The 17009-nt window shown below is 38.7% G+C and overlaps 1 protein-coding gene across 5 annotated transcripts in view; it reads left to right on the top strand.

The window, feature by feature from the left end:
• Positions 1-17009, top strand: part of Csgalnact (Chondroitin sulfate N-acetylgalactosaminyltransferase) — a 337563-nt gene that overhangs the window by 115442 nt on the left and 205112 nt on the right. Inside the window, exon 1 of one of the 5 annotated variants that reach the window (XM_074177579.1) lies at positions 2650-2748. The exons of the other annotated variants lie outside the window; for them this stretch is intronic. The gene's annotated coding sequence lies outside the window, so the exon portion shown is untranslated. Of the gene's footprint in view, positions 1-2649; positions 2749-17009 lie in introns of those variants that run through there. 5 annotated transcript variants of the gene reach the window in all.

The raw sequence follows: 17009 nt of genomic DNA, 5'->3' as shown, positions 1-17009 counted from the left end.
GAAAGCGGGGGTAGCACTGATGCTCGCCAGACGCACCTATGGAAAAACATGGGGACTAAAACCAGACATGGTATATTGGTTATACACGATGGTGGTTAAACCCATGATAACATACGCATCTCTGGTTTGGTGGCCAAAGATGAAGCGGGCGACCGACATCAACAAACTAGGCAAGGTGCAAAGATTTGCATGTTTGGGAATGACGGGAGCAATGAGAACCACCCCAACAGCTGCATTGGAGACACTCCTGAATCTACCTCCTTTACACTTTGTGATAATGGGGGAGGCCAGGATGGGTCAATTCAGACTGGAAAACTCACCGAACTACAAAAGATCGGACCGAACAGAAATTTCGGAACAAGTGGGGGAGCACATATTGAATATGTGAACGGAACACACGACACCGAAGTACACCTTCAACACAAACTTCACGGCCAAAATCATAAGCCGTAAAGAGTGGAAGACCATTAGTCATTCCGAAAACATGTTTGTAAAAAACACCTGGTATACAGATGGATCGAAGACCAAACATGGAACGGGAGCTGGAATATACTGAGTGGATAGAAATTTAAACTACAGCTATTCGCTAGGACGATACACATCCGTCTTTCAGGCGGAAGTGTATGCTATCTTGCAGTGTGCAAGGCTTATCAAATTGGGACCTCAAAGAAATGAGCGGATCAATATTTTCACAGACAGCAAGAACGGCAAACCCGAAGGTAACATCAAAACTGGACTGGGAATGTCATGAAGAACTGAAACAGGAACAAATTAACTTTGAACTGGGTGCCAGAGCATTCAGGAATCACAGGTAATGATAAAGCTGATAAATGCGCTAGACGCGGATCATCAACTTCATATATAGGTCTTGAACCAGCTCTGGGGGTACCAAAATTATTGGTACGTAACCAGTTTAGGACATGGACCAATAAGAAAAACACAGAGTACTGGACAAAAGTACCTGGCAACAAACACAGTAGAACCTTCATTAGGGAACCGTCCGAGAAAAGAACCGAAGAACTACTTCAATATAGTAGGGATTGGCTTAGAATAATTACATGGCTACTAACTGGTCATTGTCCGCTTAGAGGACATCTGATTAAATTGGGGCTGTACAACGGAAACCTCATCTGCAGATTATGCAACGAAGGGATAGAAACAGCTCTACACATCTTATGCGAATGTGAGGCACTGAATCACCGGAGGCAGGTAATATACGGACGTACAAAATTACGCCCTGAAGAATATGACGGACATCCAACACGGAACCTGTACAAACTAGTACAGGGAACGAGACTGATGGAATGGGTGTCATGAGAAGATGCGAGATTAAACCGCAATAAGCCCAAGAGGCTGCAGGGTTTTCTGGAGACGGAGTAAATGAACAAGTCAGACAGCTCCCAAGGTACCAAAAAAAAAAACACAAATGTCAACGACGTCTGCCCTCACGCATCTGCCCGTGTTCGAGTCGCACTCTCGGCGATGGCGTTTTATTGCTTAGACCGCCTCTCTACCTCCACGCATCTTCACCCGTCGTCTTACAGTAGACGCGACGCGTAATGGCTTATTGCGTTGCGTTAATCTTATCGCGATAACTTTCAAACGATTCGTCCAAATTATTCAGTGTGAAAGACAATGTTTATCTCTATTGAATACTCAAAACGGCTATTTTTTGAACACACCTCGTATTTGTGCTTCACTACTATAGTTAATTTCCTCACTTCAAACGTTTTAATAAAAGTGGCAATGTTTTTAACCTATAAAACAAACCTCCGATCCCACTCACCATTCCCTACTTTTAATTGATTTCCCATGCCTTGAAAAAAGCAAAATAAACTCACCGATTGCTAACGACGCAGCTATTGTTGCGGAAAATCCTGCGACGAAACAAGAGAAAGTTGCGGGTATATTCTAATTGATTCCTGAACGAATGAATATGCATTTTCGCTTCTGAAATTCCGAGGATCCATTAGAACCCATTGTCTGTTCGTTGGCTCGAATTCCGGCCGATTTGCGAATGGGAAAATGGAAAATATGGAAAGGAAAACAATTTGTAATGCGTTGGAGATGATTGATCTCTTTTCGCGTCATGTTCCAGAACAAATATCCATTAATAATATAAATTATGTATCTGGATGAGTTCATGAATTCGATGTTGTTGCTTCACTGAAATTTGATGCTCCAACGTAATAATTACTCTCATGAGGGCTGGTTAAACACAGTAATTATTTTGTTGGAATACAACTTCATTATGGAATGAAGTGAATGAGAAAATGAAAGGTCAAACTGAAGCCTCTGGCGGGAAATAAATCCAATACCAAGAAACAAAACTCTTGATGCACTTGACTTTTCAAAAAAAATGGATTCAAAGTTTTTAGCACACCGGTAGCAGGTGATTTCGAATCGGGGTGGAAATACCCAGGTTCAGTTCAATGCCATGAAAACTCAGGCATCGGTTTTCTCCAGAAAGATGAATGTCTCCGAGCTGGATATAATAATGCCAGGACAGACACTCCCGCTTTTTACTTCCATGAGTTTGTTGAAGGTTAAAACGGACACCAATATGTCTTGGCACAAGCATGTCGCTGGAATTGCAAAGGCTGCTTCTCAAAAGCTTGGAACACGGTTCCGAAGCGGAAAACTGTATACACCTCAGCAACCGTTGATGCTTTATTGAGCTTAGGTCAGACCTTCTTTGGAGTGGTATTTCCATCTATGGGATATACAGCAAGGATATCAACGCTCGAGGTAAGTCTCTATATGAATATATAATTAAGAATGATCTAACAATCTTGAATAGAGGCACGGAGCCGACATTTATTAACGCCCGTAGCCAAATATTAATAGATATCACGCTTACTACACCCAAAATATCATACAAAATCCAAGACGGACCATATCTCAATGTTAGACCACCGCTGACTGACCTATATGGTAAACCAGGATCTCAGGACCACTGTAAAATCTCGTGACCCAAAGAGGACGGATGTAGCTCTCTACAATCGACTCTTAAGAGAAGCTCTGCGGGAAACAGAGGTCCTGACTCCTGGCAACAATGAAGACCTGGAAAGGTACACGGTATCTATCCGCAACAAAATAGACACTGCCTACAAGAAATCCTGTGAGATGAGGATGGTTCAAACAGATGGCACAACCAACACATGGTGGTGTCCTGAATTGGAACACCTCAGGAAGACAGCGAGAACGACTTTTAATAAGGCAAAACGTACAAGACTCGAAGAGGATTGGGGTATATATCAAGCCAACCTCAGAGAGTTCGAAAAAGTTTGCAGACGAAAGCAAAGAGAAGCCTGGAGAGCCTATTGTGAGGCAGTCGAAGACTTCCCACTAGCTTTTAGGCACTCTCAAATGACCACCATAAGAGTATCGGCATCCTGACGAGGGAAAATGGCGACAAAGCCGCCAACCTCCAGGAGAGTGCTGAGATTCTTATGGAAACTCACTTCCCAGGTTCTGTCTTTCCTGGAACGACGAACTGGACGGATGTACCAACAATACCCTCACAATGCGACTGGCTATCTGCTGCAGTCATTGATGAGGACAAAATAAGATGGGCTATATCGGGCTTTTCCCGCTTCAAGTCACCAGGACCTGGTGACTGAAGTGTCCCGTCCCCACTGAAGTTGGACTGACCAGTCCAACTTCAGTGGGGACGGGACACTCTTATGCCGCACCTGGTTGGAATATTCAGAACCTCTCTAGCTCTGAGGTATATTCCCAGTGAGTGGAGAGAAGTGAGAGTAGTATTTATACCCAAACCATCTTGTCCACTTTATCTATAGCATTGAAAAGGATATTGGATAACCTGGAAAGTGACCTGAATGCCACTTCCACATTGTTTTTTATGAAAAAACCCGCAATTGTCTTTGTTCCTTTGAAAGAATATAATCACATATTCTTCTTCACTGTCAGTGGAAACTCGCGTAGAAGCATTTGTATCTGTTGAGTAACAAAACAAGTGCAGCCCCAACGACACAAAACAATTCCATTAAAAAATCCATTATCAATTCAACGTATTGCATCATGAAGATAGACTCGTTTTCAAAGGAACGTTAATGGACGAAAAGCTCCTCGTTTAATTTTCGATACATTACGTCGAGAATGAGCTATTGTTATTGAACGAGGAGTTGGGAGAACTCCCTTTCGTTGGGACTTCATTCTCCATCGTTTATTACATACAGTTATTCAGTTAGACGAAATTCCTAAATGGTGCTAACTGAGTTTCGAGTTAGTTTGAAATTGTATTTGTGGCTTTTGACACTGACGATTGAGGTTCAAAAATTCCTTGCGTCACAGAGATATTACTTCGGGTGTTCAGAGCTTTGCTGAGGTAGCGAATTCAATAAATTGTTTGGCTGTATTGTCGTCGGGAGGAATCCGAGAGACTGTCTGGAAATTAATAAAGCATTCGATGTATTCAGGTGAGCAACATCCTGAATAAGTTTGGTAGTTGAGTTGGTTGATTCTAGGTCTGAACTGATGAATCTTCTCCAACGAATCGACTGGCGAGTAAGATTGAAAGCGTTCTCAACATCTTTGGAAAAGACAAAGAATCAAATTGTTGTGAAATACCATTGGCACTGTAGGAACTATCCAGTGGTGATGGTTTTTTTACGTGCTTTTTTCCAACAGTCACTATCAATATGCATCCATTTGAAACTCAAGAAACAGAGTCCAAAGCGTTCAGCTTTATCCTTGAAAGTTCAGTTTTATCGAATGAACTGGGGAATGAGCTATTCAACATAGTTACTTTCGAGGGCGATATAACGATTACAGCGGTCATACAATTATATAGTTCGCCTCAAAAAAGACTTCAGTTTCGACCATTACCTTTCCATCGGCGCTAAATTTCTTTCAAACTAACATTCTCTTGAGGTCTGAGGACAGGAAAAAGTCGCTGGGCCAAATCTGGAGAATATAGTGGATGCGGAAGCCATTCAAAGCCCAAATTATACAATTTTGCTATAGTTTTCATTGACTTGTGACACGTTGCATTACCTTGCCGGTACATCATTTCCTTTTTCTTCAAATGGGACTGTGTTTTTGCGATTTCACCTTCAAACGTTTCAATAACGCCATGTATTAGTCGCTGCAGATGATTTTTTCCTTTTCAAGATAGTTGATGGAAATAAGACCATGCGCATGTCAAAAAACTGATAACTGATACCATAATCTCGGCAGCCGACTGTTGCGTGTTTGCACGCTTTGTAGTCGGTTCACCTTATGCAGTCCCTTCAGATAACGATCGTTTTAATTCGGGTGTGGAATGATTGAGCCACATTTCATCCATTGTCACATATGGACGCATAAAATCGGGTTCGATAGCTCAGAAATTTGTATACGTCTCTTCTGAAGGTTGATGTCAACTGAAAATCATATGGATACTAGTAGCGCCATCTATTTCTTAGCATACGAACTTTTCACTCATCCAATATTTTTGTAAAGAGTTCATATTGAAGGTTTTTACTCTTCTCCTCCCGTTTGAAAGTACCCGCATTTTTCATATGATATTGGGAAATTAGAAAGCCGAAAAGTTTAATTTTTCAAATACTGAGAAATGTTGAAGAACAATTTGAACTGCGCAAAGCTCGTATACTCTGCTGAATGGGAAGACAGAAGATCTTCCGATAGTTTCTGAACTTTTTTCTGGTTAGACGTCAACAGGTGCTACAGGAGTGGATCAGATTTGAATAAAATCTTCTTTTTGAATAAAAAGTTGATCTAAGAGAAAAAAACTTTGAAACAAGTAACTTTATACTGACTTCCATTCCAGTGACAACATTCAATGACGTATGACTTAGCTCAAGCTCAAGGTCATGTATCGAAGAGAGAGTCAAGCGCCAAGGTCGAACTCCATGTTCAAGTGCATATGACGTACATATAGCTGAAGGTCATGTGGTGCCATTCAAGGTAAAGTCCAAGTGGTGGGGGAAGGTCGAGACCTGGCATTATCCTTCTACTTCTCACAGTCAGTCAGATATCAAACAAACAATCGAATATTTGAAATTGATAAAGAAGGACCCCAAGTTGAGGACATCACTCTTCCTGGAGTAAAGGTGTTCAGTGTTCGTGTGGCGAAGGCTGAAGCGAAGTCCAGTTGAAGTCTTGATATTTCCTCATAGTCTTTATTTCAAACTTGAATATTTCTATGCATCAACTCGTCTGTTATTACTCCCATTTAGTCTTCTTCTCTTGCTAATCGATACTACTAAAAACACTATCGACTGCTACAATTCTCTCAGGGAGATCGTTCAAACGGGAGGAAATCTAATTGCTCGAAACAGTCATTAAACAAACAATCGCAATTCTTTAATGAACAGGGTTTTCCGTTTTCGAGGAGATTTACGAACGAATGTTTTTAATGATCGTGCCAGTCGAGTGGATTTTCGAGTACGCCCTGATCGAATGAATCTTTTCGTTAACAACGAATTCTTTTTATCTCCAGGAAGCTAACGAGCACTGTAAACAATAAACAAAACTGGACGAATAATCAGTAACATTTTGTACATTTTTCATTGTATAACTCCACTAATTTTACCAGTAGAAGCTTGCCTCTACATATTCATTCCTTGAAAAGATAATTCATTACTGATTTATTAGAATGTTTCAAAATTATTGTCCGTTTTTATGAGTTTACTTTGTTTGTGATATCACAGAGAATATTCAATAAATCCAATCGAAATAAGTGTCATTCGAATCATTACACGACGGGCTATTTTTACCTGGTCCTGATTGGCGAACGTCCTACCGGAATTTATTTATTCATTTATTTATTTTTAATACAATACTCTACAGGACATAGCCCAATTACAGAGCAGGAAATAACAGAGTATAATAAATACATCACAAACAAGTGACTGTAAAGTCTATAAATACTACAAACAATACAAACAAGTGACTACACATTTTATATTTGTTATAGGTGACGAAATAATTATTTTAGGAAGTGGGATTTTATATTTGACAATTTGCAACTGAATATATCTAAATTATCGGTAACAGAATTTGTCACTTTACACATGGTATGGATCGGAGAATTCTTCAGAACTCGGGTGTCTGGAACAGATTCTAGGAATGTAAATATTAAACTTTTCCAGTAATGTTGGGCAGTCAACTATGCTTTTGATAATTTTATAGGTTAGTGCAACACTATAATATTCACGCCTTTTTTCGAGACTGCAAAAGTTATGCTTTTGTAGAGTGGGTTGTTCCTTTTGGAGGATAAATGCCATCGGTTTTCAGGCTTAGCAGTTTCAAAAATCGTCGTTGAATTGCTTCTATTCTATCAATGTGATATTGATAAAAGGGGCTCCACACAAATGACGCGTATTCTAACTTTGATCTTATGAAAGAATCGAATGAAGTTTTTTCAAGGTCGAAGTTTCTTTGAAATCACTACTGTTATGTGCAATTAGTCCGTACAAACGACAGGAGGAGGTTACAACATTATCGATATGCCTATTAAATGATAGTGCAGTGTCAAATGTGACGCCAAGATCAGTACATGTTTCTGGTCTCACCAGGGAAACGTTTTCTATTGAATAATCAAAGATCAAGATATTCGTTTTCAAACTGTAGGACATGACCTTACATTTATCGGGATCAGTGACAAGTTATTTCGATAACACCCTTCTACCAGCCGTCCTACGTTTGCTGAGAGGTTCACACAATCATCTATGTTCTCAACGAGGCAGTATAGTTTTAGATCATCGGCATACAAAAGGTAATACACATCTATAACATCTGCAATATCATTAATGAATATATTGAAGAGCAACGGTCCCAGATTTGAACCTTGTGGAACACAGAAAGAAGCACTATATTCGGTAGATTTGAAACCATTGAGCTGAACATATCGTTTTCGATCCCGTAGAAAGGACTGAAAAGAGTGCGATTAAGGATGGAGATAATCCAAAGGCTACTAGTTTGTTCAGTAGAATGCCATGGTCAAGCCTGTCGAAGGTCTCAGAAAAGTCTGTGTAAATATCATCAGTTTGGGCCCTATTGTCAATAGATTCAGTAATATGTTGGGTTACAGTCAGAAGATTGGTGACCGTTGAACGATTTTTCATGAAACTGTGTTGGTTTATACTTATATTGCAACTAACATGCCGATATATAACAGCAGAATCTCAATAATCTTTGCAAAGTTGCAAATAATAGAGATAGGCCGATAATTTTGAATATCTCGTCTATCTCCTTTCTTGAAAATGGGACAGACTTTTGATGATTTCCAGATCCTTGGTATTGTAGCCGATCTTGAGCAGATATTAATTAGTATAGATAGAGGACGAGCAAGCACAAGTGCACAATCTTTTAGGATGAAAACTGGAATGTCATCTGGACCAGTGGTCTTTTTAGGCTTGAGCGACCTTAGTGCCTCGTATACTTCGTTTTCACTGAAGCTTGATATATCAAGAAAGTGATTATTATCAATATCAGAGTTTGGATGAAAAGGGGAAGAAGCGGTATACGATTGTTTGAAAAGATTGGCAAAACCGTTTACGATATTAGAGGGACCCTCCAGCAATTGACCTTCAAAATTCAGTACTTGTGATATTTTGTGGAGCTTCCTCGTTTATCATTCATAAATTACCAAAATCTGTTGGGATTGATATGTATTTCTTCCTCAGTTTCACCTAAAAATTTTTTATATGCCACATCAACATCATGCTTTATTTTTGCTCGAAGATTTTTGAAATCTTCAAGGGCCTACAGATTACACTCACCTTTGTATTTGCGCCAGATTCTGCTTTTAGCCTGCAACTCTCTAATAATGCTTCTATTATACCAAGGAGGATATTTATTTTTTGATTCAACTGTATACTTGGGACAGCAGCGATCATAAACATTATAAAGTTTTCTATAGGAATATGTAGATGCATCTTCTGAGTCATCAAGAACTTCCCAGAAGGTCCAGTCAATGTGAGATATTTGCTTATACAGTTGTGGATAGTTGGCTCTTTTGAAATTATAATTATTCTGGAAACAGGAATGCAGTTTATTTTTGTAGTTAGCCTTCGTTTCAAGTACACAAGTAATATCCAAGGCAGGATGATGCTGATCTTCGACTACGAAAGGATCCATTGATTTCTCCACATGACACTCTCCATTAAAAAATACCAGGTCAAGAAGTCTATTGAGTTTATTATATACAAAGTTATTTTGAGATAGGTCAAGGATTTGTAAAAAGTTATTGAGAATAGTAATTTCCCTATTAGTTGTACCATGATTAAGATGGCTAGCATAATCGCTAATATTAGAATAGCGAAGATTAATTTCTGAAGAAATAAAGTCTTCATGTACTCCAATGAGGAGGAAGTGCGTTCAAAATTACGATCCATTCTATATATGTTAAAGCTATCCGGAAATAATTCTAAATTAGTGATGGATGAGTCGAGCCACGTTTCGGTCAGTGCAAAAACGCGATAGTCGCTTCGAAATACAGAATGTAACACGACTCTTTATTGTAGAAACAGCAGTATCTAGTTTGGCTTCGATAACTTTATGCAAACGCTCCCCATTTATTACAATACATGAGTTCATGCAACTCGGGCATTTCCAGGATAGCCCCGGTACATTCTGCAAAATTTCTATCAGGTTGTCCGTTTTTGTGATGCAGATAGCGTGAAACAAGTTTATACAGCCTTCTCAAGAAACGCTGGGTCTCGTTCAGCTGATCGCTGAGCGACACGTACTACAATTAACCATTATGAGAAAGTCGTATTAGACAACCCTTTGATCGTCACCAATTGTTTTTGCTTGGACACACAAACTGAGCATTTAACAATTCACCACATCTGGCATCGGTAAATGATATTGTGGGTGAGAAGGTCTAACTGACAAAATTGGCTGAATTTTCAAAAAACAGGACATAAAAACGGTATTCACCACCAACAATCACACTTCCACATTCCCCCGTTCCCCCAAGGATAAAATTGTCAACGAATCCCAGGGTTTGCATGAAATTCCATGCTCCGATTGCCCCAGAACATATGTAGGCCAGACCAACAGACGTGTGACAGGGAGAGTACAGGAACATCAACTTGCTGTCCGCAACTCAGACCCATCCTCAGCCCTAGCCAAACATCATCAAGTGAATAAGTGTTTTTTGAATACGGTTCAATTTTCAAGTTGAAAACACTATATTTTCCTTCAACATTGAGCTCGAGCTCGTTAAAAATATTATACTAATGTGCGGTACGTGACTGAATGCTCCACAAACTATTAGACCTAACTTGAGGTCTTAACTTGGTATATAATTCATATTATATTCTAGAACATCCACTGGCGCCTGGACTATAAAATGCGCCCTTTGTTTGCCCTGAATTCCATATCGTTATATTCATTATAGTTCTCGTAATAAAGCTCACCACAACAGCGCCAGAATTATGGAGAGTGTTCCTCGTAGGACTTTTTATAGCAGCAATTCGAAGTGTTTCTCTATTGTGGTGTTATTGCTTTTTGCTTTCATTCGACAATTCAAAGCTTTCAGATTCAATTGGTTCTTTTTGTACGATTGTCAGTTCGATAATTTGCCTTCGTCTGGTTCGATAAAAAGAGGATATTGATAATGAAGTCGTATATTGATTAGCTTAGAGACAGCAAGATGTTAATTATTGATCAGTGTTTCTTGGAAATATGTGTTTGGAATGACTGAAACTTCTAGATAATAATGAAGATGATTGGGGAATTAAGTAATGCAATATCTGCAGTGCAAGAAGAGCAACAAACTCTGGATGAGCTTTCTGAGAAATGGACCACTTTTTTACTGAACTCAATGGAATGTGAGCTGGATCAATTACCGTAAGGTATCTATTATAACACAACTCTGCTTGCATTTGTCCTGATGCTGTGCGAAACTTGATGAACTAGAGAAATGCCGCCAAAGCCAATATCATTATTCAAGAATAGCTGCAAAATGACATCTTAATAACTGGTCTGAACAAGAAACGTTACTTAAAGGAGATTGTTTCATTCGTTTTCAGTATCAAACCACTTTGGCTGAAAAGTCTCGGGTCTAACACACAGATGGCGCTAGTGTTATAACATTCACCGCTTTTTCAAATAGTACTAACCTTCAAAAGAAAGCTGTTGAAATTTCATGATACTCCACTCATGAGTTTGTGAGTTATTGTGCTAAGAATGACACTACTTTTGTTATTTTCAAAACAATGGATCAAAAACAATTTCGTGTTTTCATTTTATACTGCTTCTGGATGGAAAAAATACCGTTCAAGCGAAACACTGGCATGGAAAGTATTGATAAAGATTCCACTTCATCAGGAAAGAAGCTGAGTTCATTTGATCGAGTGTGAATGGGTGTGAGCCACAATAAACCCTTGCGGGTTGCGGTGAAGGTCGAATAGACCCACTCACTTTGGACCTAACCTAACCTAACCATTCCATCAGAAACAACAAATAAATGTTGGTTTGCCGAAAATGCTTGAGCTAGCAGACATTGAAAATATATCAAAGAAACGTGTTAGGTTTATATTGCATGAGCATTTGACTATGAGAAAGCTCTGTTCAAAGTGGGTGCCACGCGAGATCACAGTAGACCAAGAACAAGAACATTGAATGTTATATAGCGTTACTGAAGAGTTTGAAGGCCGAAATTGCAAGAAAACGACCACATATGGCAAATAAAAGAATTTAGTTCAATCAAGATGACGCACCGTGTCACGAGTCAATCAAAACAATGACAGAACTACATGAATTGAAATTCAAATTGCTCCCACAGCCACCGTATTCGCCAGATTTGGCTCGCAGTGATTATATTGCGCAATTTTTTGCGCACTGTTAATGACTGTTTTGATAGGGAACAACAAATTAAAATCGGCGATAGTGTCAGCTCAAGAAAAGATATTACATTAGATATACCCCAGGGTGTGATTCCTGGTCCTTTGCTCAATATATATATATATATATATATATATATATATATATATATATATATATATATATATAGAAACAGAAGTTAATATCGGACATAGCACTCAAGAAAGTGGCAAACCATAGACACGTGTTTCGGACTTTTGGCCCATCATCAGTATGGTGCAGCCAAGTGTAAGGATGGGCAACACTTGGTTACCAAAAGATAGAAATACAAATGCACGGAGCCACCAACAGGAGCCAACCGCACATTTGTGGTTTCAGTTGATAGATCTCGTGTTCACAAGAAAACTATCAAAATCACCACGGAGGCAGCTATAGCTACCTGCGTGACATCCGGGTCCAGGAAATTATACAAATATGAAAGTTATTGAGTGTCTTGATATAGAAACAGAAGTTAATATCGGACATAGCACTCAAGAAAGTGGCAAACCATAGACACGTGTTTCGGGCTTTTGGCCCATCATCAGTATGGTGCAGCCCGAAACACGTGTCTATGGTTTGCCACTTTCTTGAGTGCTATGTCCGATATTAACTTCTGTTTCTATATCAAGACACTCAATAACTTTCATATTTGTATAATTTCCTGGACCCGGATGTCACGCAGGTAGCTATAGCTGCCTCCGTGGTGATTTTGATAGTTGTCTTGTGAACACGAGATCTATCAACTGAAACCACAAATGTGCGGTTGGCTCCTGTTGGTGGCTCCGTGCATTTGTATTTCTATCTTTTGGTAACCAAGTGTTGCCCATCCTTACACTTGGCTGCACCATACTGATGATGGGCCAAAAGCCCGAAACACGTGTCTATGGTTTGCCACTTTCTTGAGTGCTATGTCCGATATTAACTTCTGTTTCTATATCAAGACACTCAATAACTTTCATATTTGTATATATATATATATATATATATATATATATATATATATATATATCTGTATGGTCTATTCACAATCAACACAGGAGACCAAATGATAGAAATGATAGAACAATTAATAACAACCAATTTGGAAAATCAAATTGATTCGGCTGATTTTGCAAGACGACCTCATTTACTTTCAATAAAATGAAACTCCACCACACTACTTCCTTTCAGTTAGATAGATGGCAGATAGATTGGTCGAAGAGGGGCAATAGAATGGACAACACGATCACCCGACTTATCGCCTCTAGATTTTTCCCTGTGGGGCATCTGAAATTGATTGTTCAGAAAACACAGCCTTGAGATTTGTAATAGTTGCAGAGAAGAATAATAGCTACCCGTAGAAAACTTCAGGCAGGAGTTTTTTAGGGGTAGCTTTGTGAGCGGACTTCATCACTATCTGATTTTTTATGTTTTATTGCAGAAAACTTCACGGTTTCAATTGATTTCTTCAAAAATACTAAAAAGAAAATCCAAGATTAGGGTATTTTTGAAAAAAATTGCAATATTGTGGAATATTTTCTAGCTAACTTGTGTATATCGTGAAGAGAAGGGGGCCAATTATTGATCCCTGGGGGACGCCCGACTTCATATTCAAATGTTTGGAATGTTTTCTATCAAGAACAACTTCCTAATGCATAATGTGTTTCTAATGCCTAGTTGCAAAAAACTGAGTTACCATGCAAACCTATATATAAGGTGGACTGAAAATTTCACAGGCCAACACACAGATGGTGTTAGTAGTATTAAAGTCGCATGATTTTTAGTTAACTTCAACCTACAAATTTCACAGCTGTTGGACTATTAGTTTTTGGAATAGTGAAGCAACTTTTACTAGTTTGAAGAAAATGTATAAAAAGGAAGTTCGTGTGTCAATAAAGCATTGTTTTTTGGCAAAAAACACTGTCGAAGCCAACGCTTGGCTTGATAAACATTATTTGGACTTTGCACTAGGAAAATAAACTGTTGAGAAGTGGTTTGAACGTGGTGGAATGACCGCCAAGGATGATGCACGCAGTGGACGTCTCAAAGAGGTTGTTACCGACGAAAACATTAATAAAGTTCACAAAATGATTTTGCATGATCGTAAAGTGAAGTTGCTACAGATGGTTAAGGCTCTAAAGATATCAAAGGAACGTGTTGGACAAATAGTCCATGATGATTTGGATATGCCAAAGCTCTGCTCAAAGAGGGTGCTGCTGGAGCTCACAACCAACCAAAAACAACAACGAATTGATGATTCTGAGCAGTGTTTGAAGCTGAATCATTAAAAACCAGAGTTCAACCGGCGATATGCAACAAAGAAGGAAACATGGCTTCATCATCTCACGCCAGAATCGAAACGATCGTCATCAGGGTAGACTGCACCTGGTGAACCGACTCCAAAGCGTGCGAAGACGCTACAGTCGGCTGGCAAGGTTATGGTATCAGTATTTTGGAATATGCATGGTATCTTGGAAATAAACATCAACAGCGACTAATACATAGCGTTATTGGAGCACTTGAATAACGAAATCGCAGAAAAGCGGCCCCATTCGAAGAAAAATAAAGTGTGCTTTTTCACCAAGACAATGCACCATGTCACAAATCAATGAAAACGATGGCAAAATGGCATGAATTGGGCTTAGAACTGCTTCCACATCCACGGTATTCTCCAGATCTGCCTCCAGCGACTTTTCCTGTTCCCAGACCTCAAAAAAATGCTCGCTAGAGAGAGCACTGATGAAGAAGTAATTGTAAAAAATGGGACCTGTTTTGTAGCTAAAGACAAATACTAAAAAATGTTATGACCACTATAATCGTTGTATCGCCCTCGAAAGCAACTATATTGAATCAAATTGTATCTAAAATGTTTCTTCCTTTGTTAGCCTACGAACATTTTAGTCCAAAGTTGGTGCAAAATGGACGTTGAGAGTTAATGATTGTTTGTATCAAATGTCCTGCTCAAATCTAGAAGAACCAATACTCTACATTGATTTGATCTCTTGCTTTAAGTAAAATCAAAAATCAAACTAATTTATTCGCACCCACTACATAGCAGCCATCCTTAGGATGGATGTACACGTCAGATACTGTTACATTGAACGAAATATAATGAAATGTCACAAACACTAATAGTTCTAAAGGACAGACAAACATGTGTAACTCTCGGACAACAAGTAAATTAAAAATCATCATTCAGGAATTCACTGATGGAGTAATAGGCTTTTGAACACAAAAATGTTTTCAATTCTTTTTGAAAATGAGACGGATAGTTCGCTTTTGACATATGAACGCTCCTCCAGAATTTACACAACCCCCCCATAAAATGCATAGTGAGTATCAATAAGAGTCATCTGATTCACCGTAGACTTCAGTTTTAAAATTGTATAGAATCCTGAGCTTAATTTCTTGCAAACATGCTGCAGTTGGTCACTCCATGTTAAACACTGATCTAGATAGGCCCCTAAAAATTTTGTATTGGTACTGGTTGATACAGCATCCATAGTTTTGTTATTGTGAATTTCTCGGCATTTGAAATTGATATTTACGGTTTTATTCAAGTTAAAGATGGGATTATTTCTATTACACCAATTTCCAAATGAATATTTGAAGTGCCTGTGCTGTGAGCACTACTCGTCAGCAAACATCGTGACAGATCCTGTTGATAAGAACTCAGGCATATCGTTTATAAATATGATGAACATTAGTGGCCCCAGTACAGACTTCTGAGGCACCCCAATATAATTCAGCATCTACTTAGAACAACAGTTTTCAACTTCAACCTAGGATTCTCTATTAACTAGGTATGTCTGCATAAGTTCAAGCATATTTCCTCTAATTCCATTTGTGCACAGTTTTTGTGAAATAAAATCTAATTGTAGACTATCGAAGGTGCAAGAAAGATCGAAGAAGATACATATTGTCCTGAGTCAATATCTTCATAGACCTGACCCATGAAATCGCACACGGCATCCTCTGTCGACCTTCCCGCACGAAACCCATATTGGGCAGAAGGAAAAACTCTGTTCTTGCCCAAATATATCGGTCAATTCCAACAGAGCTGTGGTACAGACTCAAATCAGACTGTGCTGTTGTTTGCATGTTATGACTAATGCCCTTTTAATTGTAAGCGAAATTGTTGTTCTATGATTTATAATAGTAATTTCGTTCAAGCATGAAGAATGCTGGTAACCCGTAGATCTAATAGTCCTCATAGAAAATAATGCCTTTCCTACTCCCGAAACTTGAGATGCAGATGACTGTCATTCTTGGTTCGCTACGTCTCCTCAGGATACAGGATTTTCAGCTCCAATGATCATTCATCTCTGTAATCATATATGAATGGTACAGGCAAACCCTTGGCAAAACATTACTGAATTATTATTAAATTAAATCATGCAACCCTTCAAATCAGAATGCTTCAGCGTTTCATTCAGAAAACTCGATAACATTCATCACTTTTTAATGGGGTCCACTTGGCCTGGAAGTAATCCTAATTATCCTGAACAAATTTGAACACTAGCATAGTTAGTTTTGAAACTTCACCATATAAATTTCAATTAGAAACATCGAGGGAGCTTCTCTCGAAATGCATCATGGAATGTTGGAAATCTCCTGGAGATTTGCGACGCTGTCCACCTACAGAAGATTTGAGTCAACTAATCGTGAAGGCATTATGGGTGATAAAAAAGGAAGCGTTTATTCACATATCCTCGGATGTTTCGAGTGAAAATTGAATGAAGCGAACTTATTAACCCAAATTAATCTTCAACCTTCCACCTGATTGGTTCGAATCAATAATCGAACTTCATTTTTCAAAATAAAAAAAAAGTCAGTGACAAACATTATAGTTCCCACGGTAGAAATTGTACAGGAAAATATAGTAAACCCGTGTTAGGAATTGCACATTGAAAGATAAGACCTCATTAGTTCGCACAAGTTTCGACTTTTGAGGGTTGTCGTTCGTAGGGGGCGGCAGCTGGTTAACGGAAAAACATATTTTTGAATTTTTTTTTCAATAAATATTACTGGAATTCTTTCCCAACACCAAAACGTTATTTCCTCGACTCGTGTTTCGATCACCAAGTAATCATCTTCAAGAGAAAGATCAAACCAAACATATTTACAAAGGTACAAAGGTACCTCCCCTGGGTACCTGAGTCTTAAATTAATTTCAAAATATTGCCTTA

This window comes from Leptinotarsa decemlineata, unplaced genomic scaffold, assembly GCF_025532065.1.
Source record: "Leptinotarsa decemlineata unplaced genomic scaffold, Ldec_3_MD MMD2_tig00002974_RagTag_RagTag, whole genome shotgun sequence".
NCBI classification, from domain to species: domain Eukaryota; kingdom Metazoa; phylum Arthropoda; class Insecta; order Coleoptera; family Chrysomelidae; genus Leptinotarsa; species Leptinotarsa decemlineata.
The sequence above is the reverse complement of the archived record's forward strand: the minus strand, read 5'-3'. Positions and strand labels throughout refer to the sequence as shown.